The sequence below is a fragment of the Macrobrachium nipponense genome, chromosome 15, assembly GCF_015104395.2.
Source record: "Macrobrachium nipponense isolate FS-2020 chromosome 15, ASM1510439v2, whole genome shotgun sequence".
NCBI lineage: Eukaryota > Metazoa > Arthropoda > Malacostraca > Decapoda > Palaemonidae > Macrobrachium > Macrobrachium nipponense.
The window spans coordinates 87,276,666-87,294,985 of NC_087208.1; positions in this window are offsets into that span (position 1 = coordinate 87,276,666).

Genomic DNA, 18,320 nt, shown 5'->3' on the forward strand with positions numbered 1-18,320 from the left:
TGGATGAAAGTATTTTGAGGAGGTTTGGATATGTGAAAAGATTTAAGAGCGATTGGTCTGTGAAAAGTTTTGAGAGAAATTATGGAAAATTATAATCTGTTTCCAAGTTGAAGTACAAGAAGTTATAGAGGGGAATTATCTAAGAAGTACAAAGTACTTGCAAGAAAGAGGCGAGTGGCTCAATGTGTCATGCATGATTGATGGACCCTCTCTGTACATATAAGGAGTGACCCTTTTTTGGAGGTTTTCTGCACATGGGACTCATCCGTAATTCAGAAGTTAAAAAGTGAATATAGCAAATAATGGTATCCTATATTATGTTAAGAAATATCTTATTAGAGGACGAAATGTTTTCACTAAGTATATTTATTCTTATTCTATTCTTAATGAAGTCATAGATGTGTTTGTGTGTGTGTCGAGAGAGAGAGAGAGAGGGAGAGAGAGAGTTACTTAAACTGACACGTGAACAAATGGCACACCTGTCACCACACCTCTCTTCTACCTTATGGGACGAGTCACCATTGTTCCTGAGGTGGAAACACTTCCAAGGTAATGGTGTGACTGGGAAATATAAAGTCTACAATTTAGGAGAAAAGCAGCACGAAAGCAATTTCTCGTCCTCAGGTGATAATGAGAAAATAATTTCAGATTCTTTAGCGCTTCAATGATAGCCAGACACACATACACAATATATATATATATATATATATATATATATATATATATATATATATATATATATATATATATATATAAATATATATATCAATGTGTGTGCCTGTGTGTGAGTTCATCTTGAAACTGCATCCCACCGTAAACAGTTGAGGTGCAGTTCATGAAGAACCTGAATAAAAAGCAGCGTTTCGTGTGACAAGCGCGTTTTTTCACTCCCAAAAGAAATGTCAGGATGAAAGCACACGAGGTCAAAAAACTGCGTATGTTCTTGAAAGTCGTAGATTGCCGAGATCCGTTTTACGTTTATTCTATTTATGCATTCCAAGTCTTCATCTGTATTACTAATAAAGGTGTCGCTTGTAAATGTCGTCCCAGGAATTGTTGTGGTGTGTCTATTATTTCTCCACCGAAGTGCAGAGAGATCTCTCGGAACTCATTCTACATGCTATGCTATTTTTCCATTAATCCCAGAGAGTTATTCAGGAGGTACTTTAAATTAACAGTCTTCAAACGATGGTGGTGGTTGTCTGAAATGGATGGCTGTATCTTTCGTAGCTTTGTGGTAATTTTTAGATTTCGTTAGTAAAGTATGGTCAATTTGTACAGATGGAGAATGCTAATTTAGTGATATATCTGATGATGAATAAAGAAAGAAAAGACTTACATTAAATTGAGAGAAATTATTGGCAGGAAGGATTTATCATTCCAAAATTCTGCAGACTTAAAGTAATTTTGAAAGTGTATTAATGGTGCTTCAGGGTAGGCTCCACTTTGGGGGGTGCCGATCGTAAAAAATATTTGCCAAAAATACACTAATCAAGACAGGCTAATGAAATTTCAGGCATTATTAGCACTATAATAATGCATATTCCCTGTAAGTTTTATCATCCTACAGGGAAAATTAATGATTTTATGAAAAAAAATGTGAAAAAACGGAAATTTCTGGCCCTTTTACTGAAGGTTATTTGGTGATTGGTGAGAAACTACAGTCTTGAATAGAAATTCGGTCTGACAGAATGTTGGTATATCCACCTGGAACATGCACAAAAAAATTATCAAAATAGAACAGTAAATAAGCACGTAATAACAAAAAAAGAGCAACAACTTTGTAAGTTCAGCGAAAGCCCCGCCGAAAATATCAGACTATAGCTAGGAAGAAATATTCAGGAAAAATTCAAATCTCGATTTAGGGACAAAACCTTTTGAGAGTTTGTAGTTATTATGTCACTTGATAGCCTAAAACATCTAAAAATTATATTATTTAGGACAATCAAAGAAAAAACCACCCCCACCCTTTTTTTTTGTTTTTTTTTTTTTTTTTTTTTTTTTTTTTTTTTTTTTTGAGTGGTTTTCTTTGATTGTCCTAAATAATATAATTTTTAGATGTTTTAGGCTATCATGTGACATAATAACTACAAACTCTCAAAAGGTTTTGTCCCTAAATCGAGATTTGAATTTTTCCTGAATATTTCTTCCTAGCTATAGTCTGATTTTTCGGCTGGCTTTCGCTGAACTTACAAAGTTGTTGCTCTTTTTTTTGTTATTACGTGCTTATTTACTGTTCTATTTTGATAATTTTTTTTGTGCATGTTCCAGGTGGATATACCAACATTCTGTCAGACCGAATTTCTATTCAAGACTGTAGTTTCTCACCAATCACCAAACAACCTTTAGTACAAGGGGCCGGAAATATCCATTTTTCACATTTTTTTTCATAAAATCATTAATTTTCCCTGTAGGATGATAAAACTCACAGGGAATATGCATTATTATAGTGCTAATAATGCCTGAAATTTCATTAGCCTGTCTTGATTAGTGTATTTTTGGCAAATATTTTTTACGATCGGCACCCCCCAAAGTGGAGCCTACCCTTCAGTTTTAACATATAATATTATTAACACGGTCCTCATTGTAAACAAATTTGTGATGAAGTCATGATTTTGTATTCGGTATCATCAAATATTATATCTTTATAATTATGTATGTTTTGTGGCTATCAATTATACGCATTGTGCTTTGCAGAGTTTTAGCAAATACCCTGGTATGTATGAAGTTACGTAACCCAAAGTCTTTACCACCCGGGTGGATATTACCGAAGTGTACATTCCCTTGCCGACAAGGGGCTGCTCGTCCAATCACAGCCCGGAAAAACAATGACGTAGAATGACGTCATCTCCATTTCTGCCAATCATCGGAGGAGGACGAATGATGTTGAAAAAGTTTCGTGTGTTTCTCAAAACCTATTTAGTCGCATTCACCCTTCGGCTATGTTTAAGAATATCATTCACCCCACAATTGTGATTTTTTTTAACTAAGTACAAACAGTTAGAAAAATATAAATCTAATAATAAAATAATAATAATGGAAGATAAACTAATAGCCATAGGGCCTGGTTAATTGCTAAAGGAATTTTGATTTTGCGGAATAACACCATGTATAACGTCTCGTGCCGAGAAAGGATATCGAAGAGAGTAGAGAGAGAGACGAGATTTTGAGAGAGAGAGAAGAGAGATGAGAGAAATTTTGTACTAAAACATTATCCAGTCAAGAAGGAACCGACAGTGAACAGATCACGAGAGGCTCGAGAGCCACCTCTCGAAAAAGACTATCCCGGCACAACGAATGATACAGAAAGGAGCGAGGAGGATACCTTGGCTATGCATGCATATACGCCTCTCTTACTTGAGCTCTCAGAATGACATCGAACGTTGCGTCCAAGTTAAGTTTGCTGATTTGTCAATTAACCCAGTATTGCAAATTAGCTCTTTCCGAATGAAACAAAGGCGACAAATTACGTTCATTCAGAACGGTCACTAGGCCTACAGTTTTAATGTAACTTTTATACATATGTTAGGCCATACTTTATATATTAGATTCATTTGTCTGTAGGGAAAAGGTCTTACAGTTCATCGGTCTAAATGATAAAACTGAACGCAAGGTTCGTCGGCTATATATTGCGAATGGAGATGTTTTAAATTGTTAAGAAATCATGTGTGTCAGAATTGATTGAATTTTGTTACTGCTGATTATAAATGCACAGATGCACCTGGGTTTATAACCACAAATGAAGACAATAATAATAATAATATCCTTTATTTCAGCTCAGGGCCATATACATGGAATATACAAAATACAGACAGTAACATACACAATCTAGATACATGAGACAACATGATAAAAAAATAATAATTGGCACTTATCCACAAAATAGCTGAGGTAGCATAAAAGATAGTATTCATTAATACTGGTAATAACAGTAATAGTATTGGTGAGAAAAAAAAATGCATTGAGAGTTATAACAGTTATAACTTAAATTTCAACTAGAGATCTTACGTGGTTACAGTAGTCAGGTCCAGAGGGCTAAATACGAAAATTGAACGTAACAAAACTTTAACTTGATCGTAATCACAGTAATGATGAAAAATTAAAATATCAACAATAAATATAGTAATGACAAAAAATCTGCAGATGACATCTTGCCAATACAGAGATTAAGTCCTTTAGGGGACAAAAGCCCCATTTTCCCATCTTTCCCACAATTTATGCTTTGTATGAGCGAGTTGCTGCTGTTTCTCACATCGGGTTACTAGACTGGACATTGTTCGCCTAGCAATGATTTTTAAATTATCCAGGTGGTTTTCTATGAACATCTGTGTGGCGGAGTGGTAGCGGGGAGTGTTTGTGAGGTGTCTTAGAATGTCATTGTGCACAACAGTGATGCGTCTCATTTTCTGTCGGTTATAGTTCGTCCAGAGGGAGCACCCATAGATACTGTAGCAGTACGAGCGGAAGAGCAGCAGTTTCACGTCTCAATGACAGAAGGCAAACCTCCTAGCAATCATGTTGCCAGTTGCACATAGTTTACGACGCCTCTGTTCAATGTCTGCCGTATCTTTTAGGTCGTTGGTGATAATGTGACCCAAATACGGAAATTCGTGCACAGATTCTAGCCGATGGTTTCCGAGGAAAATTTGTGGTTCTGCAATATGCTTAAGCGATCTCGGGAGCAGCGACATGCACTGGGTCTTGGTTTCGTTGTAGATTATATCAAATTCCTCTGCACATTGGCGGCAAGTGTCGATGAGTCATTGGAGATCTTGCGCCGATGGGGAAATCAGAGCCATATCGTCGGCGTAACAGAGGTTATTTATAGTTGTTTCACTGCCAGTGCATCCGATTGGGAGTGAGTTCAGTTTGACATTCAAGGCATCTGTGAACGTATTAAACAGGTATGGAGAGAGAATGCCCCTTTGCCGAAGCCCGTTTAGGGAGCCCAAGGTGTACGATAATACGTTACCCCATTTGACACAGAATTGCTGTGTGGAGAACCAGCCATGTAAAATGCCAATTAGATATAGGGGTGTGCCCCTTTTATGCAGCTTCAGGAAGAGCTCTATCAAATGCTTTTCTCACATCTACAAAACAAAGGAAAACAGGAGAGGCTGATGATAGGTAGTAGTTCAGCAATTCTTTCAGTATTTAGATGGAGGTGTCGGTTGAGTGGTTTGCCTTAAACCCGAACTGTCAGTGCTGTGTAGAACCGACTTAAGTATCTTCGATGCGAATCATTGTAATTGCCGGCCGGTAGTTGCCAGGGTCAGGTCAGCTGCATCTTTTAGCTTGTTTTTGATTAATGGTATCAAGTGAACTAAGAGTAGGGAGTCTGGAAGAAACCAGTGAATTATGCACGCATTGAATAGGGCAGCTAGCAAAATGTAAATTATCGGATGGCAGAATTTGAAATTCTCTGTGGGAAGCCCATCACAGCCGGGCGATTTATTATTAGGTAGGCTGTTTATGGCATCGCTGATGTTATCTGGCATAATACGGTCTGCAAATTTAAATTTGAATGTTTTCAGTAAGGAGGTTATCTACATCCCTACACGAATCTTGATAATTTATGCAATTCAGGATATAGTTGAAGTGATCGCCCCACATACTTGCGATAGCTACGTCTCTGACTGCTTCCCCTACTCTCTGCGATAGCTTTTTAGTTTTGGGATTTAAGGACTGGATATCTTTCCAAAGATGAGGATAATCACCAGATGCTAAGTTTCTAGACATTGCATCGGCTCATAGTTGTTTTTCATTTAACCTGCAGTGCTTAAGAGCAAGTTTGAACTGCACTCTCGCCTGTCTCATTAGTAATGCAGTGCGTCCTTCCCTAGGGCTACCAATTTGACTCCACAGTAAAAACATGTCTCGTGAGCATGTATACAGATCTTTAACCAAGTCATTCTATCCAGGTATATTACGAGAATTACTTTGACGAAATCTATAGGCATTCCTGCCCGAAGCAAGCATAGCGGAGATTATGTTCGAATAGGGTTCATTCAGATCCCTCCTGTGGTGGTCATTTCTACAAATTGTGTTAGTACAAAGTAAGGCGTCTGCCGGTTGAACTATTGGCCGCAACCTGGTTTCTGTGGTCGCCCTAAAGTATCTGGTTTTCTGTTGGTCTTTAAAATCCTAGTTTACCGCTGGTGGGCGATCAGTTAGGGGTTCACGGTAGGAGGGAATGGGGGGTACTGAATGTTCACCTGTAATGGGATGTGATCGTAACCCGTTGCAAGATCATAGCGAATATTGCAGGTCATAATAGAATCATGAAGTTGTGGAGATGTGATGCAGTGGTCCAGCCAGGAGGTTGTAATAGCGTCCGCTCTATTATGTACTTATGAATAGGAGGAGGGAGGGAGGAGCATTACATTGCTAATTTGGAGAGCTTGATTTTGACAGAAGCGAGTAAGTTCATTATAAAGTTGTTTTGTATGGTGAGAATTAAGGTCCCTGATTGTACAAATATGATCAGCAGGAGAATCATGAATAATACTGTGTAACTCCCCCAGGATCATGCAGTAATGATCAAAATTATTGTTATTTTCCCATGGCATATAAACATTAATTATCAGGATTTTAGAGTTCCCTACTGTCACTTGAAGCCCCAGCAATCTGTCACTCCTGTAGGTCATCACCTTTATCATATTGTCTAACGATTTGTGCCACAGGAAAGAAAGGCCCCCTTTCGGGTGACCGGCTATGATTTGATCTGTAACTTGCATCAATGAAGTCGAGAAGGCTCTGAAGTCTTCATGAATTGAATCGCAGATGGCAAGGTCATGTGGCCAGAGGAGCGTTTCTTGCAATGCAATGATGCCTTTGAAGTTTTTGCAGAGTATGTTTAGGAGAGGAATGTTCCGCTTGAGGCCAAAAATATTCCAATAGGCCAACAGTGTCCCAGTTACAACATTTGTCAACTTTGTATTGGAGTAACTAGATGCTTTTCATTGCAAACTCTCTCTCTCTCTCTCTCTCTCTCTCTCTCTCTCTCTCTCTCTCTCTCTCTCTTTGTTGTGCATTGATTTATTTATATTTGGTTTGCTTTTTTCACTGAAGTAGGAAAAAAATAGGAACAGAATGTCGAGGCGGTTTTTGAGGGAGAGATAGAGAGGCAGAAAGAGAGAGATTGAAAGTGTAGCTGTTTATTTTTTCTAGTCTCTCGAAGTCTGAGCAAATGGTGCATGCTAGGTGCACCCTTCAGAAACCACCATGACACAACATTCAGTTTTATTCTTCCTTATCCGACTTTCCAAGACATTTGATTCGAAGGACGATTTTAGGCGCCTTTTGACACTTGTCCTAATTTCCTCTAAGAATCGCAATTGGTTAATTCCATAGAATCAGTCTTAGAGTCCCAAAAGGAACTTCCGTTTCCTGTCCCTGAGGGATTTGTCGTGGAAAGAGACGCAACAGAAAACGGAAGCATTTCGGTCTCACTATACTTAGTGAAATTTGCTTTCTAGCCTCTCACCTGCCTCTACAAATAGCGGCAACTTGCGAGGCTTTTTCATCTGATTAATTCAAACCAGCTCTTGCCTCACTGAGGCCCGTTCGAGGCTAGTAACCATCATAGGTTGATTGAGTCCTGTGCAAGGCTAGAATGACTGGGTGGTTAAAAAAAAAAATGCGAACACTGCGTTCGTATGCGATATTTTTTATCCAGATTTCGACTTTACACGAATAATTGTCACTGCACTTGTCTTCAATACAAGTACCCCGGAATGAAATTCTTTACAATTGTCTGTAGCACGAATGACTGATAAAGTATTAAAGTAAAGACCACCTTGTGATATGCATAGTCTGTTGACACTGTCAGAAGACGAATTCAAAGCCAGTCGAGCATTGGGAACCGTAGGTGGACCAAGGAACGAAGGCAGGGGATAATTATGACGTTTTAAGCTGATCTCGAATCTGTTTGTAATATCGTTTTTCCCTTCAAAATACAAGTTATTGGGCAAGGGCTTTGTCGAATCCGGTTTGGCTTAAACAAGTGAGGTTTAATTGATGGTTTTTCTCGCATGAGGATTCATGCTCCAATAAACCAAAAACAGGTGACTGAGGCTGGGTTGAGAGAGACGAAGGAGATCTAGACAATTTTACTGACTTTCTAATCCACACTGTCCCTTCCTCTCGTCTCAGGTTCTTCACAGAGAAAGAAAGCAAACACGAAATGCTTAGTTGTTCCCCTCGCGTTATTTTTGGGGGAGGTTTTGTTCAAATCAACATGCAGACATCAATGTCGATGGGTATTATAGTCCTTATAGTGCGAAGTCATAGTGTCCAAAGGAAATTCCTGTTCATGATTCAGAAAGTTGTTCAACTTTGCACCATAATAAATCGGGAAGAGAGAGAGAGAGAGAGAGAGAGAGAGAGAGAGAGAGAGAGAGCTTGCCTAGACCTATTGCAGAAGAAAGCAGACTTATTTTAGCATAATTTGTACTGATGGCGACATTACTTTTCACCTCCGTTATGAATCGCAATAAAGTCCGTATTTGCAGTGCTGCCACTTATATAAAAAATAACATGTAAGGACTGCCAGAGGACAAACCAACCCACTGTTGCAGATTTGCTCTTTCGGAAATGCCGGCCGCAAATGTCGTTAGAGTTTAACGGACACTAGACCTACGTCATTATTTCATCAGTTTTAATTGCTGTTAAATAATGTCTCATTTATTTTTATTCGTTTTGATACGTGGAAATGAGGCTTATGACTTCATCCCACAACCGTTATAAAGGGCTAAAGTTAATAGAATTTTAACTTACAATTTGAACAGAAGCTTCGATGGATACCTATGCATTGGGAATGGAGGTTTGAAAACAATGATTAAGTAATTCATCAAAATTCATTGACTATTTTAAAATAATTACAGCTGTAAACAGATATAGTAAGTTTTATAGCCTCCAATTGAAGACGTTAGGCCTAATACGTGACAATTGCAGCGTTTAAGTTTGTAGTAGAGTTGTATCCTTTTCTTTGCAAATTCTCTCTCTCTCTCTCTCTCTCTCTCTCTCTCTCTCTCTCTCTCTCTCTTTCTCAGCGCATTCAGTGTCGGAAACAAAGAGTCCCAAAAGGAGTTAACGTTTCCTGCCCCCAAGGAATTTGTCGTGGTAAGAGACGCAACAGAAAACGGAAGCATTTCAGTCGTACTGTTCTTTGAAAGATTTCCTTTCTAGCCTCGCACCTGCCCCTACAGATGGCGGCTTCTTGCGAGATTTTTCATTCTTTTTTATTCAAATCTGCTCATGGGGTCTGTTCGAGGCTAGTTCCCACCATAGGGTGATTGGATGCCTGTGCGAGGCTAGAATGACAGGGTGGCTCAGAAAAAATCGTATGCGGTTCATTGATCGTGACATCAACTTGAATTAAGTACTTATCAAGACTTAGTCTTAAATACAATTAACGAGAATAGAGTGACTTTTACATACTAAAGTGTTTATTGTAATGACTTCAATAAAGGAACACTTAGTATAGTCTGCTGACTCAGATGACGAAGTCACATGCAGTCAGTCGAGCATCGGGAATCAGATGAGGGGAAGGAGGCCAAGGAACGAAGGCAGAAAATAATGACACAAGATATTAAACCGATGCCTCAATGCATAAAGAGAAATATCTCTTTGTACCTCCAAAACCAAAATTCGTCAGGCGTGAAGTATGACGAATCCGGTTTGATTGAAACCACCGAGGTTAAACGATTGGTTTTTATCTTGTTAAGGTACGGGTTTATATATTATTGTAATAATTAAAGACAGCAGGTGACTCATGTTGGTTTAAGAGACGACGAGGATAATGACCTAGACCTATATATTATGTTCGAAGACCTATATATTATGACAGTTCGAACAGACCGTTTAAAGTGAATGTATGCTCTTAATTATAACTTGCTGTCGTAACTGAAGCTCAAAATGTGACAGTTAATGGTGTTTCCAGATATTATTATATATATTTACTTGATTAATATGAGTAATAATCAGATGACTAACACATTTAATAGGAAAAGAGCTTCGTTTCTTAAACCGGAAGTTTTGTTTACATTCGTCAGCTGACGTGTGGCCTAACTCCTATTTTTCTTTTACTATATACGGGAGGGAATTTGTAAATAAATTTTTGCTTTTCAATAGAGTAAACATCCCATTTAGTAACAAACCACAATATTGAATTTACTAATGCAAAAATTTCTTTATATTTTGTTTTTATCAGTCAGCTGACTTTGCCCTTTTGATTTTTCCCATGTTTAACATCTTGGTGCAGCCTAACCTTAGGAATTTTGTTTTGCTTTTCTTTTATGAGGACATATAAAGTGAATATTCAGCCAAAGAAGGAGGCCAGAAATTAACCAGCCCTGTGTTCATGTGGAATATAATATGTATAACGTGGGGGGGGGGGGGGGGGTTTACAGTTGATAAGTTTTAATTGAACTTTGGTCAACATATCCTTACAAAAGAAAGAGGAAGAGATAGAACCAACCCATTTGGCACCTAATAGTTAATGCTGCATTTCAGAATCCTACTAATAAGCTTGATAAAAGAATCGGGAAAAATGATTGACACTGGGTTAAGCTGTAAAGGGAGCAAAACTCAAACGGGTAGATATTCAAATCCTATGGAATATTGGTTAAGAAAAGCATTTTTCACCAAAGTATGACGACAAAAACCACAAGCCCCAATATATTGTATGCTATATCTTGCCAAAGAATTGCTTAAGGAAAGATAATGGTTCATGCAAGGGAAAGCAATCCTATTTTATATGACCAATGCTTTGAAAAGCCACCTCTTTGTATCATTCCATGTTTTGAGACATCATACCTGTCTAGTGCACTAAAGGCAGTGCCAATATGGAAAATATATGTGTGAGGCATTGATGAATTGGGTAAAGGAATGTTGGTGAAATTACTAAAGTCATATATGAAAAGGAATTTTTATGATTTTTTTTCTCAATTTTTACCCTTCCATACACTTCTGTAGTATTGTTTTACTTGTATATGTCAAAATTGTACAGGCTCAACCTTCCTTTTACAGATAGTATGCTTCAGAAAAATATTCTTAACATCATGATGCATTGACCTTAATTTCAGTACTTAGTTTGTGTTCCTTCATTTTTGCTCTTAGATAAATTCACTTCTGAATGGTGGCAACCTTGCACAGCTTGGGGCTTCAAGTAGCCTGCTGTTTTTTGTTGCCAGTCTGTTATAACCTTCAAGTCCATACATGCTTTATCTGTTGTTACAACGTGCTCATCACTTTCCATCATCTACATTGCAGTACAATGTGCATAAATGAACTTTTATGTACACCAGGTATGGACATGAAGGAGGTATAAAAAATAAATGTCTATACTGTGAAAATATCTTACATCAGCCTCTATTGCTAAATAATACTAATGATAATATGAAGCTGCGAATTCAATAGTCTTACTTGCTGCAGACATAGTAAAAGGACAAGTGGGAGGGTTAATAAGTGCGAGAATACCAAACAAAAAATATATTGTAAGAAAAATAAACGCATTTTCAACATTATTGCAATAAATGTCTGTAGATAATTATATAGCATCTTCCTACGCACATGGATGCTAGTAGGTGACACATACACGAGTCCTTATAAATAAAAAACTACAATCTGAAGATCACATAAATATTAAGTGAGAAGTGCATACGCAGTTCTAGTAAATATAAAGGTAGTTTTCACAGTGGATGAAGAAATGGTGAAAAGAATAATAATATCTTTCAGAAGACCAACTCCGGAGTATACAGCAAATTTCATGTTGACATAACATAATAAAGATTGTAAAAAGTTAAAACCAGCGAATGTCTGGGAGAAGAATGAACGGCATAGCGAGTGAGTATTACGTAAAGGCAACAGATGGCAGCATGTAGAAGCCTAATATAAATGCAAATAATAAAAACATAACAAAATAAGCTAATGACTGCGAGAAGAATGAAGAGGGTAGTATGGCATAGCGAAATGCAAAATGCGTCGTCCGTCGTCTGCAAGGAAAGTGGGATGTCTCCGCCCACAGAAGTTAGGCCACATGTCAGCTGACGAATGTAAACAAAACTTCGGGTTTAAGAAACGAAGCTCCTTTCCTATTTAATGTGCTAGTCATTTGACTATACCTCTTATTAATCAAGTAAATATATATAATAATAACTGGAAGCACCATTAACTGTCACATTTTGATCTTCAATTACGATGAAATGTGTAAATATTCGTGTAATTGTCATAGCATCCTTTCACAGAGTAATGTAAACACTTTCGCTAAACGAACTTTGGATAGCAGCATATTAAAATAAATTTATGAATAATATTGATTTACATAGCAAAATATGCATATTGCTATCGTAAAATATGGATATATATCACAATTTCATGTTTACGCAACATAAAAATGATAAAAACATAAAAAAATAAGCTAATGACGGAGAACGAAGAGGGCACATTGGTGGAGCAAAATGCGTCACCTGCTAGGAGAGTGAGATATCTCCGCCCACAGTGTCCGTGGAGGCGGAGTCTGGCAGAATGCTCGGTGCACTTCGGCTTTATGCGCCCGGGTACCTGGCCCCACTAACTAGTCAAAGTCGTAGCATGATAAAATAAGTGTTTTTCAATTTATCACTTCAGAGGGTCCCATGCAGACAACAAATGAAATCATTAAGGCGACAGCAACAGCAATCAAGTTTCAGTATCGTATCAAATCTGAGAGGATTAAATCTTCCGACGGCATATTTCATTTGTCCTTGCCCCGGAAAAGAAAATCGACTGTTGTTGACCATCTTGACAGTTTTGACAGGAAATGTATTAGGTGGGAGATGTTATCATTTTATGAAATAGGGTATCTTCCTTCATTTGCAAGTTTGTTAGTAAAAGTTCAGGAACCTTCTACTAATTTTACTGGCTCAAGAAGTACCCTCTACAAAATAATCAGGAATCTTGGTTTTAGGTATAAGAAAGTCACCAGTGGACGGAAGATACTCATGGGGGGAGAGAGAGAGAGAGAGAGAGAGAGAGAGAGAGAGAGAGAGAGAGAGGACGGACAGCATTGTACCAAGCAACAGTCTCTTAGAGAACTGAAAAGAAATCGAGAGACCAAACCCAAGACCGGAAGTAATCGTGGACGAGACTTGAGTGAACCAGAACCTCACTGTCGAGAAGTGCTGGACTAATGAAGATGAATCAAAACATATCCTAAAATATTAAATGACATTTCGTGTGCAGAACTTTTGGAATATAAAAATAAGCATTATGATACATAAGCATCTTAATGATTACTTTAGGAACACAAGAGTACGACAACAAAGATTTAAAATTCCTGCTGAGAGTACGTCAAACTTATGTCAACTCTGTGGCTATTTCTCTCACAACAGTTCTTTGGCGTTAAAGAATCTTCAGCAATGCGCAATAAATACTTGTTGGTTATTTCCAAACTACTATTGGCATGATTGCGCAAAAAATCTAGCTAGAAATTAAACATTAAAGTTCACGCGTTTGAAACATATTTTCTAGTCTGTGGTTTTGGTAAACGTTGTCTCATAACTGTTAAAAATATATAAATAATTCGATATGTAAGTTTTTAATACTTACGTTTATTACACAAAACTGAGATTCGGCCAACAGGCCATTCATCCAATCAGCCTCAAACAGCTAACTTTGCCAGGTTTTAAAAGATAGATTATAGTCTTTGAACCTGGATCAAATGAAACGCACTTCTGGTTAAAAGCTTTTGTTTGAAAACCCACGTAGCAAAAGGCTCCCGGTCGAAGAGTTAATAATAGGCCCCAGATAATAACAGAAAATGGGAAAAACTCGCTTTAAACGTTTCCAAAAGAAGCATTTATCGAAGACGTTAATAAAATTTCGGTCTTTAGCAACAGTTTGGAAGCACATGCAGTATAAGTTTCTAAACGATGCCTTTAAATAAAAAAAAAATCATAATTTAAAACTTAAACGCGTTAATGGAGCAGCAGGTTCCAGGTATAAGAACCCTTAGTTGCTTTTAGCATTTTCGAGGGGCACACCTTTATAAAAACAATTGTTTCTTGTCACATACTCATTACGTTCATTACCACAAATGAGAATAAAATGAATTTTTCCTCCTTCTTTTAACCCTTCGGCATATATAGCTTCTATTATTCCCTCCCTGCAGTTTAATAGAAATTAGCATTTTCATAGTGAACTTTCTGCATCTTTTTCAACAAATTTCGCAAAGAGAGAGAGAGAGAGTGTTTCGTTCTATTAAATTCCCCCGCGTCCATTTTTTTTCTACAAAATTCCCAAAACAAAAAGCTTTCCCCTGAACTCCTTCTTTTGCCTTAGATATATATATATATATATATATTATATATATATATATATATATATATATAGATATATATATATATATATATATATATATATATATATATCTATATATATATATATATATATATATATATATATATATATATATATATATATATACACACACACAAAGCATGGCTTCCTTGCATTTTACGCAAATAAGGTGATTACATTCATACATACAGTATAAATACAGAAATACTCATATATATGTTTCCCCCTTTTCCTTAATGTTAAAAACTTTACTCGTTCCTTGTACGCAATGCAGGTAAGGAGTTTCTGTGCCGAGGGCTTCTGGTCCTGTAATCATCATCGAATACTACGGGAACACTCGTGGTCCTTCACCAGTTCTAGTTCACTCCGGCAAGTTCAATGGTTTTGTGAGTAAGCTATCTAATCTAATTATAATCTTCCATCTTATAGCTCCTATGGAGAGTCGTCTCATGGCCAGCATAGGTCGCTTATACCGCGTTCACGTGAATCGGCGCACATCATTAGCTTTGGATGCCTTTTCCTTCAGTAGGTCACTATTGGTTTTCATCACCAAGAATGTTACCATGTTCGGGTGACAGATGATCCTCAGATTTACCTTTGGGTCTGTGTAGTGATCTGAACTCCACTCCGGAGGCGCCTGCAGCTCACAAAAACTATGTATTTATTTTCCAAAGACATTCTGGTTGCTTAGCAAATGTCTAAGTGGAAGGCTTTTTTCTTGATCCCATCAGACGCTGGTACCCATTTCCAGCTCGGTGGATCAGGAGCGTTTCACAAACCAAGCTATAGCTAGATCACCACGAAAAGACCTCTCTGGCGTGGCGTTGAAAGATCTGCCTTGATGACAATTTTACATAATAAGAACTTCACATGTGTATGACAGACCTTTTAACGTCTTTGAGACAAACCCTGAGGCTATAATTATAATATTATAGGGGTTGGTTTTCATTTCCAGGTACTTTAATCTCCTTCCTATTCCGCCCTGCTTGGGATTTGTCTACAGTTCATTTCCTCTTCACAACCTATGAACGATAACCGATTTTTCTTATTTTTTACAAAGATTTGCCGTTCCATGTAGAGCCCATTTATAAATATTTAACATTTTCATGTAGAAAGAAACATCATACAGTATTTACATCTAGGTAACTGCAGGGGTAAGCTGTTTGTATAATGAATTAGCGTTCTTTCTAAGTGAGAGAGAGAGAGAGAGAGAGAGAGAGAGAATCTGTTTGTAATGTATCAGGACAAAATCCCCCTTGCCAGAATTCCCCGTTTTCTACCGTTTGCTTTTTTTTCTAACAAGGCAAACATTTTTTTTACTAACAGCTACATTAACTAAGTCTTCTTACTGTCATAGCAGTACAGTCGTTTGCTAATTTTTCTAAAAAGTAGATATACTTTTTTACTTACATAGTTAGTTTAACTAAATCTTACAAAGAATTAATTTTGGAAATCACTTTAGTACTTCCACCCATAGAAGATGGAGTTTGTGAAGAGCAACAGAGGACAGGTGAAACTGCATCCTGAAGTATATATTTACGTTAAACACTATGCACTATTACCGGATAGGACCCAAACAACTTATAACTGATTTATACAAGAAGTAAAAATCTTGACAAATTGCTCACCTGCGAGTGATATGATCGATTTTGAAAGAACAATGCTGAATACTTTGATAGTGTACTTTCCTGAAGTCGATGTTAAAGGCTGCTTTTTTTCATTTGTGCCAAAATATCTACAGAAAAATACAAGAGTTTGCTTTACAAAAACATTATCAAGACAATAATAAATTTCCTCTTAAAATGAGAATTATAGCGGCCCTTGGCTTTATTACCCCTGATTCTGTTTATGAAGTGTTTGAAGAGCTCTATGGTATTATGCCAAAGAAGAGTTTCCCGATTTTGGATTACTTTGAGGAGCAATATAGTGACAGGCCATGTCGACGAGGACACGAGAACCCACATTTAGCAAACCTCTGGGTATTCCCATCCAGTCATCTGGAAGTTTGTGAGTCTCTTAGAGCGACAAAACAACTTTCAAGATGTTCAGATGAATCAGATTATTTCTGGTATCGCTGGTATACCACCTAGAAAGAGATATAAGGATGCCACAACACGAATCAAATCAGTTGTGCTAACATACCAAGAAAAAACGTATTTAGATTATATTAGAGGCATTGCATTTAACTTAGGGTTTTAAACACATGTTTAGACTTTGAATAAACAATTTAGCATTTTTCCTGAAATTTGCATTTCCCTCAGATATTTTTATTGTTAAGAATTCCACCTCCTGAGTTAGTTGAAAAAATTTCTATCAGTAATGTTCAGTTAACAAGAACTATATATGCGATAATAAATGTAAAACCAGCAAACAACTGTACGAATATTTTAATATATTTCTGTTTGGAATTATATAAGCAATGTAAAATAAAACAAGTTACTACTATTATTGGTTGCTTGCATTTTCATGACTTTAAATTTGTCCCAGGGGGTTTTGTCCTCCGGGGGATTTTGTCCTCCAGAGGATTTTGTCCTCCGTGGGATTTTGTCCTCAGGGGGGGGTTTTGTCCTACGGGAGATTTTGTCCTCCAGGATACATTGTCCTCTGGGGGATTTTGCCCTCCAGGGCATTTTGTCCTCCGGGGGATTTTGTCCTCCGGGGATTTTGTCCTCCGAAGGATTTTGTCCTCCGCAGGATTTTCTACTCAAGGGGATATTGTCCTACAGGGGGATTTTGTCCTTGGGAGATTTTGTCCTACGGGAGATTTTGTCCTCCGGAAGATATTGTTCTCCGGGAGATTTTGTCCTACAGGGGATTTTGTCCTCGCGGGGATTTTGTCCTCGGGGGGATTTTGTCCTCATGGGATTTTTTCCTCCGCAGGATTTTGTCCTCGGCGGGATTTTGTCTTCTGCAGGATTTTCTCCTCCAGTGGATATTGTCACGGGGGATATTGTCCTTGGGGGATTTTGTCCTACGGGGGATGTTGGCCTCGGGGAGTTTTTGTCCCCGGGGGATTTTGTCCTCGGGGGAGATTTTTGTCCTGGGGGGGGTGGGGGGGGGGGGGGGGGGGATTTTGTCCTCTGCAGGATTTTCTCCTCCAGGGGATATTGTCCTACGGAGGATTTTGTCCTCCGGGAGATATTGTTCTCCGGGAGATTTTGTCCTAGAACCGTTTGTATACGATTGTTTATTTTCTCACTCGTCCAGCCTACTCTGTTATGCTTTATTTCATATTTCCTTGCTTACCAATTTATTCTTTAGCTATGATACTGTGAAATAAAGATATTTGTAGAAAGGGTAACTGCTTCCAAACATACCGTGACCACCGAAAGTGCCCCTTGGAGACCGTCTTAACTGTTTACCCGTGGATTTAAATGCAAGTGGAGTTGTTTGAATTACTGGTAGCAGCACCAAAAAGAGATGCCATGTTGAAAGAAAATCTGATTCCGTTTCTTGTTATTGCATAAAAAAACTTATTATTCGTGAATCCATGTAATTGACCTAGAATTCTGCGTAACGAAAAAGATATTTGATATATGTAATGGGAGAAATGGTTTTATCTGGTGGTGTGATAGATTAGGCAGAAACACGGAGATTAAACACACGTGGAGAGGACTCAAACAGCCCCACCGAAGATCTCACTTTATTCTGTTTTAATAGCATGAGCGAACACTATTTCCAGTCACCCACAGCGCTTTCTTCATACATGCATACTTTTACGAATATCACCTCTAGATTGCTAATTCTTAAGCCCTTATGAAAAAATACCAGACAGTAGGGGAGATAGGTATACCCATAGATCTATAGAAGTGAGAGGAGAGTTTCAGCCCTTAACCGTCTCACCAACCATATAGATAAGACAAGGTAGTCCCGCTGTAGCAACGGGTTTGGGACTCATCTGCGCATGTGATTTTGTGACGTCATCCTACCCTATCAAAGAATCTAATGATGAATGATCTTAATTGGCATACTAGAGATAT